Source organism: Microtus ochrogaster, chromosome 8, assembly GCF_000317375.1.
Source record: "Microtus ochrogaster isolate Prairie Vole_2 chromosome 8, MicOch1.0, whole genome shotgun sequence".
Lineage (NCBI taxonomy): Eukaryota > Metazoa > Chordata > Mammalia > Rodentia > Cricetidae > Microtus > Microtus ochrogaster.
Genome location: NC_022015.1, coordinates 4,886,746 through 4,908,250, shown reverse-complemented (window position 1 = coordinate 4,908,250; position 21,505 = coordinate 4,886,746). Strand labels below are relative to the sequence as shown.

At 48.5% G+C, this 21,505-nt stretch overlaps 1 protein-coding gene across 4 annotated transcripts in view; it reads right to left on the bottom strand.

Annotated features, from left to right (window-relative positions):
* The window catches only part of Arntl (aryl hydrocarbon receptor nuclear translocator like), a 101,801-nt gene that overhangs the window by 71,240 nt on the left and 9,056 nt on the right, over positions 1–21,505 (bottom strand). For all 4 annotated transcript variants that reach the window (XM_013347698.2, XM_013347700.2, XM_013347699.2 and 1 more), the window contains exon 2: positions 5,294–5,366. The gene's annotated coding sequence lies outside the window, so the exon portion shown is untranslated. The remainder of the gene's footprint in view (positions 1–5,293; positions 5,367–21,505) is intronic.

The following is a 21,505-nucleotide window of genomic DNA, read 5'->3' as shown; positions in this document are numbered from 1 at the left end:
GTGTGTGTGTGTGTGTGTGTGTGTGTGTGTGTGTGTGTGTGTGTCTGTTCTCCACTCTTAAGAAGCTCAGTTTACTGAACATAATAGGTAAGTAAGTCAACAGCTCTCCTCTAAGTGCCTTATGTACCAGAGAGCCATGCAGTGTGTTCTGGAAGGCAGGAGGAAGGTCAGCTCCAGGTCTGGGGAGGAAATGAGGGGATGTCCAGTAGAACAGGGGAAACTGGAACTGAGTCCCTACTTGGGGAATAGTGGCCAGGTCATTCCAAGGAGAGAGCCCAGAGGTGGCAAAGGTGCTAGAAACAGAGGCCCACTCGTGGCTGTGCTCAGGTCAGAACCGTGAGAACGCATGGCCTTTGCTCTAAAGCCACTGAGGATCCTGGGAGAGGTTTAAGTAGAACCCATGAGACGTGTGAGTTAGAAACACGGTATTGACAAGAGTGTGCACTGGAATGCAGGAAGAGAAAGATGGATGAGATAACCATGGAGGGGAGAGATAGTGATAGAGATAGGGAGGGGGATAGAGGGCTAGATCTCCCCTTTAAACAATGAGTCCTAAAACCCATGGGGGAAGAGAGGAAATAATATTGGCTCATCAGGTAAAGGTGACGACCACACAGACCTCCCATGGTGGGAGGAGAGAACAGATTCTTACAAGTTGCATGCATGCATTTGTGCACAGAGAGGGAGAGAGAAAGACAGACAGACGAGAGACTAAATAAAATAAACTCTTACAAATTGTAAGGACATGGAGGACATTGAATATGCCAGCTGAGAGGAAGGACAAGCCAAGGATGAGCCGGGCTGGGGCACTCAGGAGGGGCGACAGCTGAGGGAGAGGACAAAGTCTGGCTGTGAGGCAGGTCGCAGATCTGTGGGACAAAGGAGCCCTTCCAGGAAAACAGCGGCGAAATGAAGAAGGAGCCAAGCAGAACCTGACACTAAAGACAGGAAAAGGGCAGAGGACAAGCAGGCTGAAGAGGGTGATGGAGTGCCAGCAGAGAGTAGGCCAGTGGGGTGACCCAGGGCCAGAATGCTGGGCACAGCCAGAGAGACCTCAGGAGAGTGCCCTTGACTGAGGAAGCAAGGGCAGTGAAGTCCTGAGCAAAAGACCAAGAGGAAGCATGGCCGACAAATGCACACCCCTCCAAGAGCTTCGTGGTTCCCCACAGCTCCCACTTCATTTCTGGAGACGCTGTCCCCGAACCCCCTACCTGACCAATCAGTCCCTCACCCTCTCCCTCACCATGAGCATCTCTGGTATTCTGGACATGCTGTTGCCTGCCTTGTGAGGACAGCAACCCTGTACCCTGTCACCCCTTGCCACCTATGGCGGGCAGGAGGAGAGCTGCTCTTGCCCCTCACCGGCTGCAGCACACGGGAGGGCAGGCCCTGCACCTAGCCTGGGGAGCACACTAGAGCTGACCATGTTGGCGGGGACACAGGTCAGCCAGTCCCGTGTACATGAGAGCGGGAGAGAGGCACCCCTGCCCTCTCCCTCGTATGCCATGTGGTGGCGTGGGTGGGGGAAACGTGCCCCACACCCCTGATCCCTTGTCAACTTCAGCAGGTGGGAGAGCCAGCCTTGGGGGCATGAGGACCTAAGAGCTGGCCCTGTCCCTCACCAACTGCAGCAGCTGGGAAAGTGGGCTTTACACCTTGACTGGGCACAGCAGCAGAGCTGGCCCTGGTGATTATGAGCATGGGGGAGATGGCCCTGAGGGTCCGAGAGCAGAAGAACTGGTCCTTCTCCGTGCTGCCTGCTGCACTGGGTGAGCTAACTGGGGCGGTGTGGAGAGCTTGCCCTGGTAGACAATGAGGGAAAGCTGGGGGCTGACCAACCCAGCTACCACCCAGGCCCAGAACCAGGGCTATCAGCTGGCCCAGCCCAACATCCACTCAATCTATGAACACCTGCATCTGAACAGGGGCCAGATTTACAGATCCAAAGATTTACATCTCCATGACACAGGACAACAGGGTATCCAGGAGGAGCCCCAGTGAGAGCCCGTCCATAGTGTAGCAGAAGCCAGGCCTTGAGCCAGACCAACGACCCATTGCAGAGAACACTTACAAGTAAAGATGTTTGTGAGACTCACTGGGCACCACCACAGCTTCATATATTTGAACATTCGGATCCCAGTTGGTGGAAGTGTCTGGGAAAGATGAGGATGTGTGGCCTAGCTGGAGGAGGTGTGCCACTCAGGGCAGGCTTGACGGTTTCAAGAGCCTATGCCCTTCTCCGTTAGCTCTCTTGGCCTGGTAGCTGTATCTCAAGATATAACTTCTCGACTCCTGCTCCAGTGCTAGCATGTCCCCTGCCGTGATGGTTATGGACTCTGACCCTCTGAAATCCTAAGCCCCAAATTAAACCCTTTCTTTTATAAGTTGCTTGGTCATAGTGTTTTATCACAGCAATAGAAAGGTAATGAAGTCAGTATCTAATGCCACCTGGCCCAATGGAAACAACAAATTATTAGTGAGCACATGACACACACCCAGAGTCTGACTGTGCAAGATGCTGGGGACATGGTGAGAAACCTGCCTCTGTAGCTTATGCCGGAGGTAAGCAGAGACCATCATCAAGCACTGGCAGAAAAACCGCAACATGGTCGCCACAGAGCCAGAACTGGAGTCCACTCTCGTGTCTTTAGTGGCAGCCCCTCTCCGAACCCCATGCTGCCACCTTCCCCAAATGAAGGACAATCTTTCTGGACTGTTGTTATTAAGTGCTTAAGGTTTGATTGTCATCCCTTCCAGATTCTCAAACGTCTCTCATTCTTTTCTTTTCCTAGTTTTTCGAGACAGGGTTTCTCTGTGTAAGAGTCCTGGCTTTTCTGGAACTCACTCTGTAGTCCAGGCTGGCCTCAAACTCACAGAAATCTGCCTGCCTCTGCCTCCAGAGTGCTGGGAACAAAGGTGTGCACCACCACACCAGGCTCATTTCTCACCCTTTAACAGGCTCCTAAAAGGTAGGAACACCTACCCTGTGCTCTCGATTGTTAATCTGACTCCACTATTTCTACCTAAGTGGGAGAGGAAACCCCAGACTTAGAAAAGAGGGAGCCAACAGCACATGCCAAGGGTCATGCAGAAGTGGGTTCCAATCCCTTGTTGCTTTGCACGGGCTATTCAACTTCTCAGTGACTGGATTTCCTTATTGCTGAAAGCGGAATACTAAGTCTCCCAGCAGAGGTCACGCAAAGTTGAAATGAAAAGATTCACCGGAGGACTTGGCACCTCACCTGACACAGGGTGACGGTTCAGTCAATGGTGGCTCAGTGGGCACACCCACTGCTTCTGTTGTTGGACCTCTACCTGCTACCTTCATGCAAACCACGCCAAGAAGGGCTCAGAATTCCAACCACAGAGCAAATGTCAGGATGCACAGAACACAAACTGGTCAGTGACCTGAGGAATAACCTCAAATCCCACACACCTGTCCAGACTCCCACAGTAATTCTGACTCCACATTTGGTCATTCTATTTTCTCCCCTGTTTTCTGCCAATACAACTATCTCCCCGAACAGATCACATCTCGTCTCACAGCGAGAGTCCAATCCCAGGCTGGATTCCGCAGTGCAAGTTGTGGCAGAGTTCGGAACACCACACCTCAAAGCTAGCCTAAGAACACAATCAGAAGCCCAATGTACACACAAGCGCCAACACACTCAGCTCCAGGAAAGGCAGGGAGGACTGGTCACGACATGCTGGGCCTGCCTCAAAGCTTCAGGATGGGCTCTTCTGGCATACAAGTACCCTTTTCCTTGGCCTCTGGGTTCCTCTCACCTTCTTCCTGCCACCCCAAGTTAGGCATGTTTACCAAAGCTCAGCCCTCCACTTCTTCAAAACTACCATGTGCGGTTCCAGAGACGGCTCAGCTGTTAATGGTTAAGGCTCACAACCCAAACTGTAAAGTCCACTCTGCATCTCCAGACATAACCGTCTCCATCTAGGCTTCGGTTCTGAATCGCCAACTGTAAACTGGACAATTCCTACGGATGAACCGAGACTTGTCTAACACGCAGGAAGGCCTCGGTTCAGTCCTCGGCACGGCAATCAATCAATGCCAACATCAACTCTCTCAGCCCCAACGCCCACACTTCTATTGATGATACTGTTATGAAACACCAAATTTCAACTTTCAGCTTCTTTGACTCCTGTCTTTAGAGTCTAATGAGACTGGAAATCAGATAGGCTCTTCCCTTGCTATTGTCCATTGTCTGTGCACCTGCTACTGGCCACAGGGCAGCATGTGTGTGTGACTGCTACAACCCTTGTCACTTTGGTCCCTCCACTCAGCGCAACTTAAACAGACTTCCATTGTCTTGGAAATAAAGTCTAAGTTCCTTAGCTGGAACCTGGGGCCTAGAGAAGGAGTTGACAAACAACAGACCAGAGGTCAAATCCAGCCTACCCCATTTCTGTAAATAAGGTTTAACTAGAGCAAGCCACACCCCCTCATTTACATAGCGTCCTGGCTGCCTTCAGGCTATGAAGCAATTCTGAGTAGCTCTGACAGAGGCCATCTGGTCCTTCACTGAACAAGAGTGCTGACCTGGGCTGTCATTGTCAGATGACAGTAGACCCACCAAAGATCTAGTCCATGCTGTTCAAAGCTTCTGTTCCTGCTAGTCTGTGGATGGGCCCTAAATATCCATGTTCTCCTGTACAGAAAACCTCATTTCATCCTTGGGTTGTTTCCCATCTACCTTTTCTTCTTAGATAATGCCAAAATACCACTTGTCTGTGAGGTCAGCTGCATCTATCCCCAAGCCTGTGGGTTCTCCTCCTCTGACCTCTGTCTACACCAGTGGCCTCAACCTTCCTAAGACTGTGTGATCCTTTAATACAGTTCCTCCTGGCCATAAAATTATTTTCATTGCTACATCATGTCTGTCATTTTGCTACTGTTATGAATTGCAATATAAACATCTGATATTCAGGATACATGATAAATGATCCCTGTGAAAGGGTCATTCAACTTCCCAGAGGGGTCATGACCCCACAGGTTGGGGACCACTGGTGTAGGGTAAGATTTCACTATCCTTTTTTCCCCCCTAGACAGGGTTTCTCTGTAGCTTTGGAGCCTGTCCTGGAACTAGCTCTTGTAGACCAGGCTGGCCTTGAACTCAGAGATCCGGATTTCACTACCCTTTATGCCCATGACACAGATTTCTCTGGGGCTCAGGCTTCCTAACCTCCACTGGGCACCTACAACAATAATAAGCTTGCCCTTCATCCCAAACACAAACTCAACTGCATCATTTGGTAAAAAGGCATCAAACAAACTTACCAATGAAGGCCTAGGGTTCCACATTTGAAACCTTAAATTTGGTTCCAAAAGCGTGCACTGTAGCCAACACCACCTGAAAGCAAGAAAACAAAGGTTTAGCTCTAAAAGAGAATGTTACATGTCCTTTTCCAACCAGCATTCTAAGTTTTGACTAACCATTCTCCTAGGAAGCCAGCTCTGCTTCTGTCTAGAAAATCCCAGCTTACCCTGCAAACTCACTGGCCGAGAGGCCTCCCTGGCATCCCAGGTAACCCCCCTCCAGCTTCCATGGAACACTGGTGACATGTTTGTGGTAACACACGGTACACTATATATGGCAGGATTTCTCATTTGGGAGTGGGAGGGTTCTGGACTACAGGTTTTTATGTGAGAGTTGTAGAATTTACCCTACTTCTTGAATCTGCTGTCTAGAACACCACAGGCATTTAGAGGCTCCTCAAAAAAAAATGTGTAAAGTGGATGAGAAAACAACCCGTTCAGCTCCTTACCACACGCCTGGGTTTTAAACTTCTGCTACAACATGATTTTCACCAGAAGAATGCATGCCCCAGTCCCATTGCTTTGAATAGGCAACAGTTTGCCAGAAGGATTAATGAGATTAATCTAAAGGCACACCTTGGCAATGACACGGCCCTGGGCAGAAACCTTCAGAGGCTCCCAGAATCAAAGCCAGGATGTTAGGCCTGTACCAACTAGCCCAGTCTCACTTGGCGCTCTCAGCTCACCTGGATTCCCTAAATGGACCCTACTGTCCACAAAGACAAGACAGACAGTGAATCCTCAAACACAGAGGCCCCATCACCATCCCCTCTAGTTCGGCATCTTTTTTCATTGGGCAATATACAGCTTGGCAGTAGTCAGTATGTTCATACTGTACGACCATTCATCCACCTACAGAATGCTCTTCATCTATAGAATGGGACTCTATCTAAGCCCCTGGACCAGAGAGTCCTGGAAAAGCAGCACGAATGAGTGAACAAATGAGTGAATACAGCGTGGGCCACCACAAGGTTCTCTCCTCACATCCTTTCCAGATTCATTTCGGCCCATCTTAAATCAATCCCCGTCCTCCCCCCCCACACACACACACACTTCCCCTTGGGGCAGAAACTCAAACCTATCTGTAAGGTGAAACTTGAAGCTACACACGTGACTGTGACCTGACCTTAAAGCCACTAGACCCGTGGCCATGTCCTCCTCCCCCACTGCAGCTCTGGGCCCCATCTAATCACCGCTTTAGCACGACACTCTCCTGCCACGACCCACGACCCGCACACTTAGAAATGACTGACCCACTCACTTCACTGGCTCATTCTCTTGTTTCTTTCTCCTCATCTTTCCATTATTTTTCAGGCCTACTTTTCTCTCTCTGCTGTCACTTCCTGGTGGTCTATCTAGCCTGATTCAAATTTGACCTCCACACTCTATGCGTACCCGGATTTTTTTCCCCCAGCTTGGGCCACTCCTTTGACCAACAGTCAATTGCTGTGGTCAAGTCAGAGGCCAAGGGCAGAGCTCTATATGGAGGACAGTGGGTGTCTCAGGCTCAGCACATCTAGCACAGACTCCAGCCCACCCAGACTAGCGCGTGACAGTCTGAACATCTCAGTACAAGGCAGCTTTCCCAGCTGCCACTCTCAGGATTCACCTTTCCCTCCACATCCAATCCTCACCCAAGGTCATTCTCACCACCTCCTCTGCCCCCACCATTCTAGACTGTCACAACAGCTTCCTAATGGGGTCCTTACCTCTGCCCTCGGGGCTTACTTCTGCCCTCAGGGCCGTTCACACCTCGGACTGGGTGCTTCTCATTAGAGGAAGAAGTCTGTTACCACAAGAGTCATAGCAGGTCACTTTGCTCAAGACTTCAAAGTCTTCCCTGCAAGGATGCCAGAGGGAAGAGGCATTTCTAAACCTTTAGACCCTGGGGCAGGTAACCAGGCAAGCAGGGCCTCCAGGCCAATGCACTCCCCAGCCCCCATATTATCATATTAATATGATATACAATATCATATTAACCCCCTTTTTTTCCTGGCAGTCCTGATGCTCTCATAGTCTCTGACTTCTTGAAGAAAGAAAACATTTGAAGGGACTGAGACAGGAAGCCAGTGTCCCCTTCCCATATGTCATCTCAAGCTTTCATGAGATATATGGGATGGATCTTCCCCTACTTAACAACTTCCAAAAACTGCCTCATTGATTTCCAAAACTCATGCTCTGGAAGGCTCCAGAGCATGAATATTCAGCCCCCAAGGGGTGAAACCCTTTCTTAACCCTTTCTTCTTCCAGCCTCCAGCTGGAAGACTCACCAAGTCCTGTTCACCTTTCTGTCTCTACACCCTAACCACTCTTTTACCTACTGACACCCTAACTGGAAGTAAAATTCAAATGCAATCACTCAGGAGCCAGAGCTGGGGTCCCAGCAGCCCTCCTTGGGGCCTCCTAGCCCCTCCAGCCCTCTCTGTACACAGATTCCTAATCACCACTCCTTCCAGGATCTGGACCAGTTCTGATAAAATCTAAACAAAGAATTCATGCACTACTGTTCCTTACAATCTTCAAAACCTGTCTGAATAAGCCATGATATCCTCATTTCATCTGCCCTGGGTACAGATCTCCTTAAACAGGCTGCTTGCCTGGACAAAGACAGGAACACTTCCCTCCCTGGCCCATCAGTGATTGGCCCCAAAGATAGGCACAAGCCAATTAGAGCTTTCTTCTAGAACTTATTGCCAGATGCAGAGAAAGGGTACACCCCACCCACAAGTTGTAAATTGAGATTGCCAGTAGTGTGCCCTCAGCTTATCCAGAGGTGCCAAGATTGGTGCCAACACAAGGACAGGGGATGGGAGCCAGATGGGTCATTGGCAACATCAACCCAACCCCCATTCCAGAGTTGAGCTTCCTTGGTGACCTCCTACACTCTTTTCCCCGGTTATAGACCCACTAAGTTCCCACTTACACCTCTCCTAGAAGTGGGAATTTTGTTCCGCTCATCTTTTCTTCCTTCGCTGTATCCTTAGGTCAGAACAGTTCCCAGCATACTGTACTCAATCATGTATTAAGTAAATGAAGCAAACACATTGGCTCCAGGGTAGAAAGAATGGCGAAGTTCTACCATTTTCTAGCTATGTGGTCTGAGGTGTGTGCGTGTGGGTGTGTGTGCGTGTGTGCAAGTGCATGTGAACACATGTTTATGGAAGCTGGAGCACCTTTGGCGTTGTTCCTCTGGTTCTCAGGCACCTTGTGTTTTGAGAGAGGGTCAACTTGCCAAGTACGCTAAGATGGCCAGCGCTCTGCAAGAAGCTGCCTGTTTCCAACTCCATAGCACCAAGATGAGCATTGCAACCACCATGACCCACTTTTCTACATGGGACCTGCGGATCTAACTCGAGTCTTCAAGCACTTTACCTCCTGAGCCATCTCCCTCATCCTCCTTATCCTTTCATGACTCAGTTTCTCTGTAAAAAGAAGGGAAGCCAGGGTACCTACTCAGAGGGGTCACAGATGACTAAGATCATGAACAGAAAATCCCTTCCTCGGAAACGGCTCAGGCTCCCCAAACGCTAACTGCTCTTGTTATCAACTCCAGCCAAAGGCCCAGTCTAACCCTCCCTCATAGGTCATTAGGATGATGACATAGAAAGGAAGGAACAGTAAAAATAGATGGAGTCCAGTTAGCAACTGAGAGCATAGGGTAGGTGTTCCTACTTCATGGGAGCCTGCGGTGTGTGCCTTTAATGCCAGCACTCGGGAGGCAGAGGCAGGCAGACGTGTGTGAGTTAGAGGCCAGCTTGGTCTGCAGAGCGAGTTCCAAGATACTCAGGTTGTTACACTGAGAAACCCTGTCTTGAAAACCGAAAAGAAAAATAAAGGATGGAAGGAAGAAAGGAAAGAAAGAAGAAAAGGAGGAAGGGAGAGAGGGAGGAAAGGAGAGAGGGAGGGAAGGAGAGAGGGAGGGAAGGAGAGAGAGAGGGAAGAAGGGAAGGAAAGAGAGAGAGAGAAAAGAAAAGATAAAAAGAAAGGAAGGAGCTGATTGGCTATTTACAAGCACAAACTCTCCTGGGAGCAATCAGCCAACATTTAGTGAGATTCAAGATTTACCCAGAGTTCTCAGTAAATTACCAACGATCAGAGACCCAAGACAAGTGGTGGCAGAGAGGCGTGTGTGGCATGTGCGGGGAAAGTACTGCCATAGACAGCACCACCCAAGCAACGAGAGACACTCTGTGCCTTTTAAGAAGCAATTTTCACAGCAAAGCTTTAGAGGGCGAGAAGCCTCTTACATCGTGGGGACAAGGTAATAAGGCTATAAAAATGGAACCACACAGAACCCACATGGGCCCAATTTTCGAGGAAAAACAACGATTGCCACAGCGTTTGGAGTGGGGGAGGAGTCACACTTGGGTCTCAGCAGGAAAACAGCTTTCAAAAGTAGTCAGGCTGCAGAAAAGCTCCTGGGTCTGCCCAGCGGGCAGGGCTGGCTCTCATCTGTCCCCTCTGTCCTGCTCCCTGCTTTCTACAGATTAAGGGTGGGACAGTGAAGTCCAGTGGCTATGCTCCAAGAGCGCACAGTACCAGGCAGAACAGACCTTGCTGCCCCTCCCGGGAGGCCTTCGGTCCCTTCTGTCCAGACTGCGGTTGAGCCCCCTGACCTCTGCAGCCCTAGTCCTTGCTGACAGCATCTCTTCACCGTCTCCTACCCCTCTCTTGCATCCCTGAACCTCTAAGCACACAGCATTTGCCTCTTTCTAGCTCTCGTGCCCACTGTTCCCCGAATCAGAGCACCTGAGCAGAGCAGCTTCGTAGTTAGCAACACAGAGCTTCGGAGTTCGGAGTGTATGGACAGGGTTACTAGCTGTACGATCCTGGGTATTAACTCACTGCTACAAGTCTTAGCTTACTCCTCTGTAAAATGGAGAGGCACACACGGCTCATGTGAGACCCTGTGTGGATTATATGATCCAGTTTACATAGGCTTTAGACTCATGCCTAGAACCAGCTGTACCCACAAAGGGTTACCCTAAAGTGCAAGTTGTGAACGCTGGGCCACATGCCCAATATTTTAACAGAACCTCAACCCAGCTCCTGTTCTTAAACCTTGTTCTCTACCTGGGCCTTTTACATCTGCTGGAAATGCTTCCCTGCACTTCAGCCCAACATTTCAAGGTGCTGACAAAAAATCAGCCACCTCCACAAACCTTCCTGGACTCCCTGCTCAAGAGACAAATTCCCCACTCTTTCTTAAGAGGTGGGTGGGCTTGAATAAGCATCAGCTTTAGCCTGTTGCGTGGATCCCACTCCCAGGCCACAAGTTTCTCAGGAACAAGGGATTCTGGGATCTTTTCCTCCAGTGTTTATTCCCTGCAACCTTATACGGTATGTACACTCAGTAAACATTTGCTGGCTTAAGATGAATCACAAGGCCTCGAGCCAGGGTCCACATAAACAGAGACAGCAGAAAAAGGAGCAAGGCACTGTGGACGTAGCATATTCGAGGCCCTGGGTTCCAACCACAGTACTGAAAAAATAATAATAAAACCAGCACCCCAAACCCAGTGTTAACTTCAGGCTCTCCCCAGTACTGGGGACTAAGTCATGGTGTCTACTTGGTTTCACCATAGCCATTTCCTGATGGCCAACAAAAGCCACACATGCGCAGTGCCTTCTACCACCTGTTCACTCAGGGGCCATCTTCTCTTCCCTTCGAAAGGCTCTCTGCAGCCGGGCATGGTGGCGCACACCTCAATCCCAGCGCTAAGAATGCCGATGCAGGAGGATCACAAGGCCAACAAGACTTTGTCTCAAGAATTTTTTTTTCCGATTGATTTCCTTGTCTTAGGGCATTTCTTAAAGCACCCTTAAGGGAATCCACGCTTCATTTCATGATTATTTTAATCAAAGCATCAGGTGTAGGGAGACAAACACCCTCGGTTTTCACAGGCTGATTGCTTCTTAAGAGGATTTATTGATTCAACCTCCCTACATAGACAAATAAATTATGGCCACTTTTTGCTTATTCCTCCTTTCACATTATTTACCCGGCTTCTTCACTCATAAAAAATACAACAAAGACCGTCTCCAGCATGAAGTGCATTTTTCAAATACATTTTCGCAGCATTCTGTTTGAAAAAAGAAAACCCGACTCTTGTCGAATCTTGGGCCATTGCCATTAGCTAGATAAACGCCAACTTAATGAAAGGATTCTGTAATACACAAAGATGGCTTAATGCAGCATTAGCTGGAAGAACAACAATTAGAGGCAATCCAAAACCTGCTCCATTACAAGCGCCCAGCTCAGGGAAAACATCCTCTGGATAGGTAAAAGAGTATGCAGCCATCTTTAACAAGCCTAAGCCACAATGTTGAGAGTGCAGGGACAGGACAGTGCCTGTCACCTGGGCTGCCCCAGCTGGAGCAGGACAAGTCCATATTTGGAGTCAAACTCTAGGAAAGGACAGGAAAGGTCGGAGGGTCCTGGCATGACAGTGGGAAAGACATAGATCACTGGCTGCTCTGGCTATTTGTCCCCTGGTCCTAGATGCCCCCAAACACAAGCCTGTCCTTCCCCAGGGGCACAAGGCCCTGCCAAGCTCCTGTTTCAAGGACAGTGCTTCTCATCCCCCTAGAATGCTCTTCTATGTGATCTCCAATTCGGTCAGCTCTGCCCTGCCTTGCCCAGTGGATTTGCGCAAGTAGCTGGACAGTTCCAGAGCTTCATTCTTTTGTCTGGGAACACTGGCATTGCTTCCTAGGCCACAGTGCAGGCCCAAAGATAGCTCAACATGTAAGAGCAGTTACTGTTCTTCCAGAGGACCCAAGTTCAGCTCCTAACATCCATGTACGGCAGCTGGCAACTCCCTCTAACTTCAGGTCCAGGGATCTGACCCCACTTCTAGCCTCTACAGGAACCTGCACGCATGCATGCATACCACACACTGACCCCATAAAGGGAGGTATGAAAGTGCTCCTGTGCTGTAAAGAATGCAAACAGCCCATTCCAAACGGGAGCAATGATACCCAGAAGCTAAGCAACAGCTGTATCCCCAAAACTCTTGGCAACATTCTCACAGTGACTAAGATGGGCCCCAAGACCCCAGAGCCCCAGGCAGAAGGCAAGAAGCAAAAGGCTTCCTTGCCAAGTCTGCAAATTGAAAATACAGAGCCAATGCCCCCTTCCTGCTGAATACAGCTGAACCCCAAAATCATCCTGAGAACTAGAAGGAACTATGAAAGCAAAGCATGAAACAAAATCTAGCACATCTTGAGGAGAAAATCTATTTATCAATGGATTGATCCTCTCCTAGGTCTTCTGTGGGCATCTTTTTTATACACACAGTGAGTACAGATGTATTTTTACTGGAAGATAAGGATAGCCAAATATGAATGGCAACAAGCTTCCTTCCCACCAAGAAAATCAGCTGTGGGCAGTAGCGGAGACTGCCAGCCCAGCAGGGGATCAAACCATCCTTGCATGAATGACTTCTAGTTAGCAGTTACAGCAGGTGGATGGAAGTGGGTGAGAAAGCTTAGTTAGTTAACTGATTCCTCCAACTCTTTAAGAGAGTAAATAACTGGGCTAGAAAGGTGGCTCAGCGGTTAACAGCACTGGCTGCTCTTCTAGAGGATCGGGGATCAAGTGCCAGCACCCGCATGGCAACTCACATCTGTAACTCTAGTTCCAGGGCTTCGGACACCCTCTCACAGACACACATGCAGGCCAAAAACCAATGACCATAAATTTAAAAAAAAATTTTTTTTTTTTTGTAGTTTCGAGTCAGGGTTTCTCTGTAGCTTTGGAGCCTGTCCTGGAACTAGCTCTTGTAGACCAGACTGACCTCGAACTCACAGAGATCCACCTGCTTCTGCCTCCCAAGTGCTGGGATTAAAGGCACGCACCACCACCACCAGGCTAAAAATACATTTTTAAAGAGACAGAAAGAGAGATGAATAGCTTCAATTCTTCCTCACCACATCAAACAGGGATGAGATGATGAGATAAGCTTCAAACAAAGGCTTTTTACTCTTCAGCCAGCAAAGACCCATCACTGTGCCTATGGGAAGAAGACTGTTGTCTCTCCATAAAGCTACAGGTCCAAGAGCTTTCTAATGAAATCAAATCATCCAAAGAGTAGGACAAAGGGCCATGCCTCAAGATTTGACAGGAAGATCTAGAAGACTTCATGAGGATGTTCTAGGTAATCGCTGACCTTGGCCTGCCTTCAAGCTTTCCTGGGTACCTAAAGCTCTGTTCACAGTGATGTCCAAAGATCTCTGAGCACTAGTGGCCAGAATTTCAGAAACGACAATCAAGGTAATACTTTCTCAGTCTGTTTGAAGGCCTGAATCTGAGCTACCAAGAGAGGGATTGGGAATAAAGAGGAAGTTCAGAGGAGGAGTTCATTGAAAACAGTGCCCTGAAGGCACCAGCTAATATACTATCTAAGCCCTCTTAGATGCTGAAAATAACGGAAGAGAAGATATAAGGCTGCATGCATTAATCTGGACTCTTACATCAAGACTGGCTTACTGCTCTTCAGAAAAGCTAGCGACTTACCCGAGGCAGCTCAGAGACAGTCACCTGGAATGGCCAAGCTAGCTTATGCCTTCAACTTGAGACTCTCCATTTGCCGGCCTGGCCTGGCTCAGGTTGTGAAGCAACTTAGTCCTCCCTAGAGGTACCTTAGTCTCATTCCTCTACATCAGTGAGTCTCAATCTGTGGGTTGCAACCCTCTGGTGGCTGCATATCAGATATTCTGCCGATCAGATATTTACGTTACAATTCATAACAGCAGCAAAGATAGAGTTATAAAGTAGCAACAAAATAATTTTATGGTTGGGTCATGTGGGATTTCCCTTTGTATGCTGTGAATACCATTGGTGAATAAAGAAACTGCCTTGGCCTGTTGATAGGGCAGAACTTAGGTAGGCATGGGGGGGCCGGAATTAAACTGAATGCTGGGAAGAAGATGGAGGAGTTAGAGAGAAGCCATGTAGCCCCACCACGTGGCCATACGCAGATTAATAGAGATGGGTTAGTTTAGGATATGACTTAGGCTATTGGCCAAACAGTGTTGCAAATAATATGGTTTCAGTGTGATTATTTCAGGGCTGAGCAGTTGCGAAACAAACAAGTGGCCTTATTGCAACAGTTGGGGGTCACCACAACATGAGGAAATGCATTAAAGAGTTGCAGCACTGGAAGATTGAGAAGCTCTGCTCTACACCAACAAGGGGAGTGGGGAGGAGCAAGGCCTTGGAATTAGAGTCCTGGGTTCCCATTCAAACTCTGGCCCTCCAGTGCCACTATTAACAGACACTTTTTATCTCTCCTTTGGGGCCAGTCTCACAGCCTGTAATTATCTTCTTCATTGCACTCCTGCTTAGCTTCCTCTCTCCTAAAATCTTCTCTCAGCTAAGGCTAGGTCAGTGGCTCATCCCTGCACCCCAGCCACCACCTGGAGCAGAGACTGCCACACTACAGGATCTCAACAGATGAACGGCAGCCCGGAAGCTGACTTCAGACACCAGCCAGACCCCTCCGAGAGCCACGGCTAAGCCTGCCGTGCCACGTACAGGCCAAGTCCCAGAGGGATGCGCAGCCGGATGCCCTCTTGAAGGTAAGGTCTGTGGCTGCCTCGGTGCCTCCAGTCAGTGCCTACAAGTGTCCCGTCTCCCGGTACGGCTCAGGCCACTCATCTAAGCAATGACAAAGGAGAAGGGAAACTGTAGGGAGGTGAGGACCACAATGAGTTCTCTTCAGAAGCCACTACCAGAAAATCAAAGCTGAGCGTGAATAGAGAGATCAGGTATAGAAGGGACCTGGAAGAGCCAGGGGCAGCTGGTCCCCAGTGCAGGAGCCAGGGTGTTGTGATGCAGAAGAAAGAGTTGCACAACACAGTGAGACTCTGCAGAGAGAGAGAGAGAGAGAGAGAGAGAGAGAGAGAGAGAGAGAGAAAGAGAGAGAGAGAGAGGGGGGGGGATAGGTTTACCCAAGGAACAGGGCTGTGCAGAACTCCTTTCTTTAAGACAACTGCAGCCAGCCAAATCACAGGCGAGTTGTTGGACATCCTTCCTAATGCATCAGAGGCCCCGATTCTGAGCTAACATGCAGGAGAGACATCTGCCCCACACATGTTTCCATTGCCTTAGTCAGGATGGAGTCTGGATCAGTCTGAGAGTACTTGAGAGTTCATAGCACAGGACAGGTGCAAAAACAAAAAAAAAAATGTTTGGCTTGCAAATATGAACCTACTTATTATTTATAGGGCTAATTTCCCTTGGCTTTTATGATTATGAAAGTGATACATGCAGGGTTGAACCAAAAAAACCACACGGTAAGAATGGGCATAAAAGTCAGCTCTAATCCCACAAGGTGAGAAGCACTGTTAATATTCCGGTGCCCTTTCCTCCTTTTATTAATGAAAATTTGAAAGAGATGGGAACATTCTGTGACGAAGTTCAATAATGCATTTCCTTGCAGTGGAACCCATCACAATCACTGCACAGACTTCCCAGAAAGATGCTCACCCTTGGTGAACAAATAAATAATAAAACAAATAATAAAGTTAGGAAAAAGCAACAAAATGAATTAACCTGATGGACCCCAATTTATTTACCAACAGAAAAAAAAATCTAATCACCACCACTCCTAGGATGGGCGTTCCCATCACATAAGAACATGAAGCTCATTTTTATGATTTCTTGTCTAGATTGTTTCTTCAAAGCAAAAGTTCTGAATAAATCACGTTTCAAATCAAAGGAATTTTATAAGTGCACCTGATTATTCTAAAGCAGGAAATCAAGTCTGGGTGGACTTAGGAAGGCCAGCAGCTCGGCCAGGTCATTTTAAAAGCTGGTTCCCATTTGTGATTCTACCTTCAATTACGTCATCTCCTGTCACCCACACAGAGGAACAGGCAGAGGAGTCTTGAGCCACCCAGTTGAGAGCTGCTCTAACGTTAGTTCTGATACTCAATAGCTACAGGGTTTTACACATGGGTTCGCCTGCTTGGTCAGCAAAGAGTCTCAGAATCCTTCTTCATGAAGGGAAGACTGCAGGAGGAGAGCTCCTTTGCACATGCCCTTTCCACCTCTTGCAATAGCCCTGCTCCATTCAGCAATGGGCCTATGCCAAGCACTGGGTGGAGTATTGGGATACAGCAGTGAACAGACAGATGCTCCACCCGTTCCCATGGAGATGCAGGTGCAGAGTGGTCCCCATCTGTTAGACTCACACTACTCCATCACAGTCCTCTTCTGGATGATAAAACATTCACTGGAATGTTCTACTCAGGTCATAGGTAGAAGACCCGTCTCAAACACAGGTCTCTGACTCCTTGGCAAGGGACCTTTCTACCAAGTCAGTTGCATTGGTAAACTTACTTCCTCTTGCTGACTTTAGTCTTTTTGGATTATTAAGAGCCCCTTCTGATGCCTGGGTACACACTGGCTGCTGAGTTTGTGAGCAGTGAACTACCCTGACCTCTAGATGGCTGCCTAGGTTCTGGTCCCTGATCCTGGCACCATCCCCGCTTTCTTCCACATCAGACTCTACCAACCACCCTCTATTACCACCGCAATGGCTGGCTACCATCTTCCCTAATGTTCCAGCTCCTCTCCACCGTTAGGACCTCTCTCACCTTGGTTCTTTCCACGGGAGAAGGTTAAGATGATGATTTCAACTTCAGCCACCAAGACACCAGGCCTCAACAAACACCCTTCACTCTGAACTGGCACGTAAGAAGTTGTCCTCCACCTGGGCTCAGCTATTGTGGGAGTGTGGGGTCTGTGGGTCTCCTTTACAGAGGGACAAGCCCAAGTAGCTTGAATGACACCAGTTCTACACACTCCCAGTAACGCCCCTTGATAGCCATTAAATACTTCAAAGGGTGTCCAAACCTGTGTATGAAAGTGTTCATTCTGTGTTATCTCATGGAAATCGTTTGAATAAAGGATCACCAGGACCTCAAAGGCGAGTTCTGCCCCGATCAGAGGAAAACTGAGAGAACCCGAAAAAGGAAATCAGTTTTTCCATTTCCAGCAAAGGCACTGCAAGCTGAACTGAGGCCCAAGGCGAACGTCTCCATGGAAACTTACCATAGGAGCTTGTGTTCCTGACCAAGAACTCCATGGTCAACTTCTTTTTAAAAATTATATGAACTTCATGTTCTGTCATGGGGGATCTTTTTTTTTTTTTTTTTGTCAAAGCCTTGGGATCTTGTTTTAAGATAGGAGGCTTCTGGCCCAGGAATCTACCGCAAAGGACGTGTGCATACTGTGTGTCACCTTGGGGAGGTACGCATCGCATTGGCTGAACCCCAGACAAGAGGCAGTCAGGTGATCTTTTATTTACTGATTCTGCAACAGTATAGCACATAGCACATCAAGTCAATCCTTCTTGCAGGTCCTGTAGGCTTCTAAATATAGTACACAGAACCTTTAAGGACAGCTTTAACAAACAAGGGGAAGGGGAAACCTGGGTAAGCTTGGGTAGAATGGAAGCTAGTCAGAAATGCAACTTGGAAGCCTAGGTCTGCCACTGCCCAGCTGTGGGGCCCCTGGACAGTGACTCACACCCTCCAGAATAACCCCCCAGTCTACACATGCAGACTCCCTAACACCTGTCTCCCTCCCCGAGTCATCGCAGAGACCAAACGAGCCACTGCCTATAAAAACTCCTTAGCGAATCGGTCGGGAATGTTAGATAGCATTGTTGGAAAAGGCTTTTAAGACCATCACCCAGAACCCCTAGTGGACTAGACGCTGCCCAGCCACTCTGAGAGACCTAGAGAAATCTCTTGTCCAGTTGCTCCTTATGGACTAGCTGGCATAGCTGGCAAGAGTCAGTCTCTCTGCTGCGTTCATCACTGGAATCCATTTGCTCACCAGCCACCGAGCAGCCAGCAGGACATCAGTGAAGAAAAGAGAGCCGCAGTGAGCTGGGGCCACCGCGTGGTGATACATCTATCAAGCAAAAAGGGGGGGGGGTCCCGAGCCCCACTGTGGTGCAAGAAGCCCCCAGACTGAGAGGGGAAGCATTCTGCAGTTCAAGAAATAAAAAAGATGGCAGTTGTTTAAAAAAAAAAAAAAAGAAGGCTCTCAAGTAAGACTGGAGTTTAAACTCCAGTTTTTCCATACAGCACACATTATCGGAGGTACACCTTGAGCTTCAGACTCCCTAGCAAGAGGAGACCTATGCCACCCACCCCACAGGACTGTCATGAAGAGTGAGGTGAACGTCCTAGTCAGCACTCAGCGTGAAGCTTGGCATATGTCAACAGCCGAGGGCTAGGTACCACTATTAATACATATGAATGCATAAATTATGCTGATGAAGCTAAGAGTTGGCAGGTCGCCAAGAAAGGCTCTGCTACACCGTGGCAGCTACAGGCTTTACAACTGGCTATTACCTGGACAGTGTGCTGGCTCATTTATTAATCCTAGGCTAATGGAGGTTCTTCTGGAGCTCTGCCTAATGCCCGAGGACAGAAAAACCATCCAAGAATGCCTGGACAGTCAGCTGTTTTTCTGGTTTGGAGCTGTCCATCACTATGCTGAGAGACGTTCCAAAGAAGAAAACATTCAAGTGACTATCTATATCTAAGTGTTTCATTCCTATCTGGGTAAATGGCTCTCCATCTCTGGGTACAAAAGAGTAACTATCTTTAAAGCATGGCCCCGGGACTGGAGATACAGATCAGCTGACAGAATGCTTGCTCAGCATGCACAAAAATCCTTGGTTCAACCCTTCGCACTGCACAAAGAGGGCAGTGGCCCGCGCCTGCAATCTCAGCATTCGGGAGATGGAATCAGGAAAATCAGGGGTTCAAGGTCATCCTCAGGTAGACAGAAAGTTCAAAACCATCCAGGGCACGCGAGACCATGTTCTAAAACAAAATCAAAAATGTTCCTAGTCAACAAAGCAGCCTGAGTCAGCACCCAAATAGTGGACAGCGCCACTTCCTCCCGCCCTGGAGGGGGCTCAGCTTTGCTCCAACACCTGTAAAGGCCAGCACACTCTTGCTGGTTAGGACTTCAAAGCCTTCATTCTTCCATTATCTCTCTCAAGCATCAGACCCACCCACGCTGTGAAGTGCTGGATAAGAATTATTTTACCAGATCAGGCTCAGTCTGAAACATCCTTGATCTGCTTAAGGGATGGTGGCTAAGTGTGGAAGCAGCCTAGAATGCAGGCTATTCCAATCCTACTCCAGGGCTCCCTACAGACAAAACGTATTTGTTTTTAAACATTTGCCTTCCTTCCAACCTGATGCTTTGCCTCTGAAGGACTCATGACTGAGGTATCTGGTCGCAGTGCAGTGTAGATCACACACTTAAAAGCCATGTTTACTGGCAGATGCTGGCATGCTGCAGACCTCTAAAGATGAACCGATAACAGTCATGCCAACTACCACAACTGTCAATTAACTTGGGCTTCAAGTTCCCTCCACTCAGACCTCGGCTGCATTTAGCCCTCTATGCTCCAATGTAACTGCAACATTCACACAAGGCTCATGCGTGAGTAATTAAGGAGTATCAGCATGTCATAACACAATAATTTCATGGGCTTTTCACTGCCTGCCAGTCTCAACTACTCTGATAGGTGTCTCTTTACTTTTCCTGTTGCTGCGCTAAAATAAAATAATAAACAAATAGTAAAAACTCACAAGGGGCCAGTGAGAAGGCTCCATGGGAAAAAGCACCTGCTATCTAATGACAAAAACCTAATAGCCTGAGTTCAAGTGGGACGCAGGGAGACGTGACTCCACAACGTTGTCCTTTCCACATGCATGCTCACGGATGTGCATCCAAACACATTTGCAGTAATGATAATAATGGTGATGAACACTTGATTTTTTAAATATATATACCAACAAAAGCAACTTAAAGGAGAAAGGGGTTATTTTGGCTCATAATTCCATCATGACAGGGAGCTTGAGAGGCAGCTGGTTCCATGGCATCCACATTTAGGAGCAGAGGTAGAGAATACTTACCCTTGGCTCCCTTTCTCCTTCTCATTCGGTCTGGAACTCCAGACCGCAGAATGGTACCACGCTCTGTGAGTGGGCCTCCCTCAACTAAGCTAGTCAATGTAACCAAAGGCCAACCTAGATAACCCTCACCAGTGTGCTTGTCCCTAGGACATCCTAGATCCCCCCCCCCCAGCTGGAAGTCAATATTAACCATCACAGCCGGTTTTCTGGTTTCGTTCTGATGTTGTGGTAAACCCCTCTGGCCAAAAGCAACTCGGGAAGGAGAGGTTTTATTTCCTCTTATACTTCCAGTTCATGATCTATCATTGAAAGAAGTCAGGGCAGGAGCCTGCGGGCAGAAACCATGGCGGAACGCGCTTGCCGGATCACTCTTGAGCTTCCTCCTGCCTAGGGACGGTGCCTGAAATCAGTCATCAAAACAGGCAATCCCTCATAGACACAGCCTTAGCTATGTGATCTGGGCAATCCATCAACAGGAACTCTCCTTTCAAATGACGCTAGGCATGGAGTTGACAGCTGGGTCTAAATGCTCACTAGGCAAACCTTGACTTGCCACTGACTTCCCTTTTTCCCTGTATATAAGTGGGTTAAACACAGGCAGGCCTCAACGAATCTTCCAAAGTTCAATTCCCACTTTAGAACCCTCCTTCTAGGTTAGCTCACCTCTGCATGCCCTCTCATCCTTCCCACCTCTGTCCTTTGAATTATCTGTACACATTCATAGCCACCTCGGAAGGCCAAGCCCTACCCTCGTCCGTGTGCTGGCTGAACTCGGGTCCTCACAGGTGCTCATCCTGTATTTTACAAATGATCCATCTCCCCAGTCCGCGGGATGTTCTTTCAGGAAATAAAACTGCAGGCTCCTGGGTCACAAAACAAGTCAGATCTGCCTCTGCGTCTAGTCTGGTGCTTGGCATATAGCCCTTCGGACATCCACTGACTAAATAATGACATGTTGTTATACCTGAATAAATGTACAGCAAGTGTTGTTTCCGTTGAGGAGGCTCAGCCACTGCTAAGCTATGCTCTGGAGTCAAGGAAAGACATCACAAGATGAATGTCAGGTGAACAGTTAACTCCTTCATCAGAAAAAGGTACTCATAGCCAGGCAGTGGTGGCGCAAGACTTTAATCCCAGCACTCGGGAGGCAGAGGCAGGTGGATCTCTGTGAGTTCGAGACCAGCCTGGTCTACAAGAGCTAGTTCCAGGACAGGC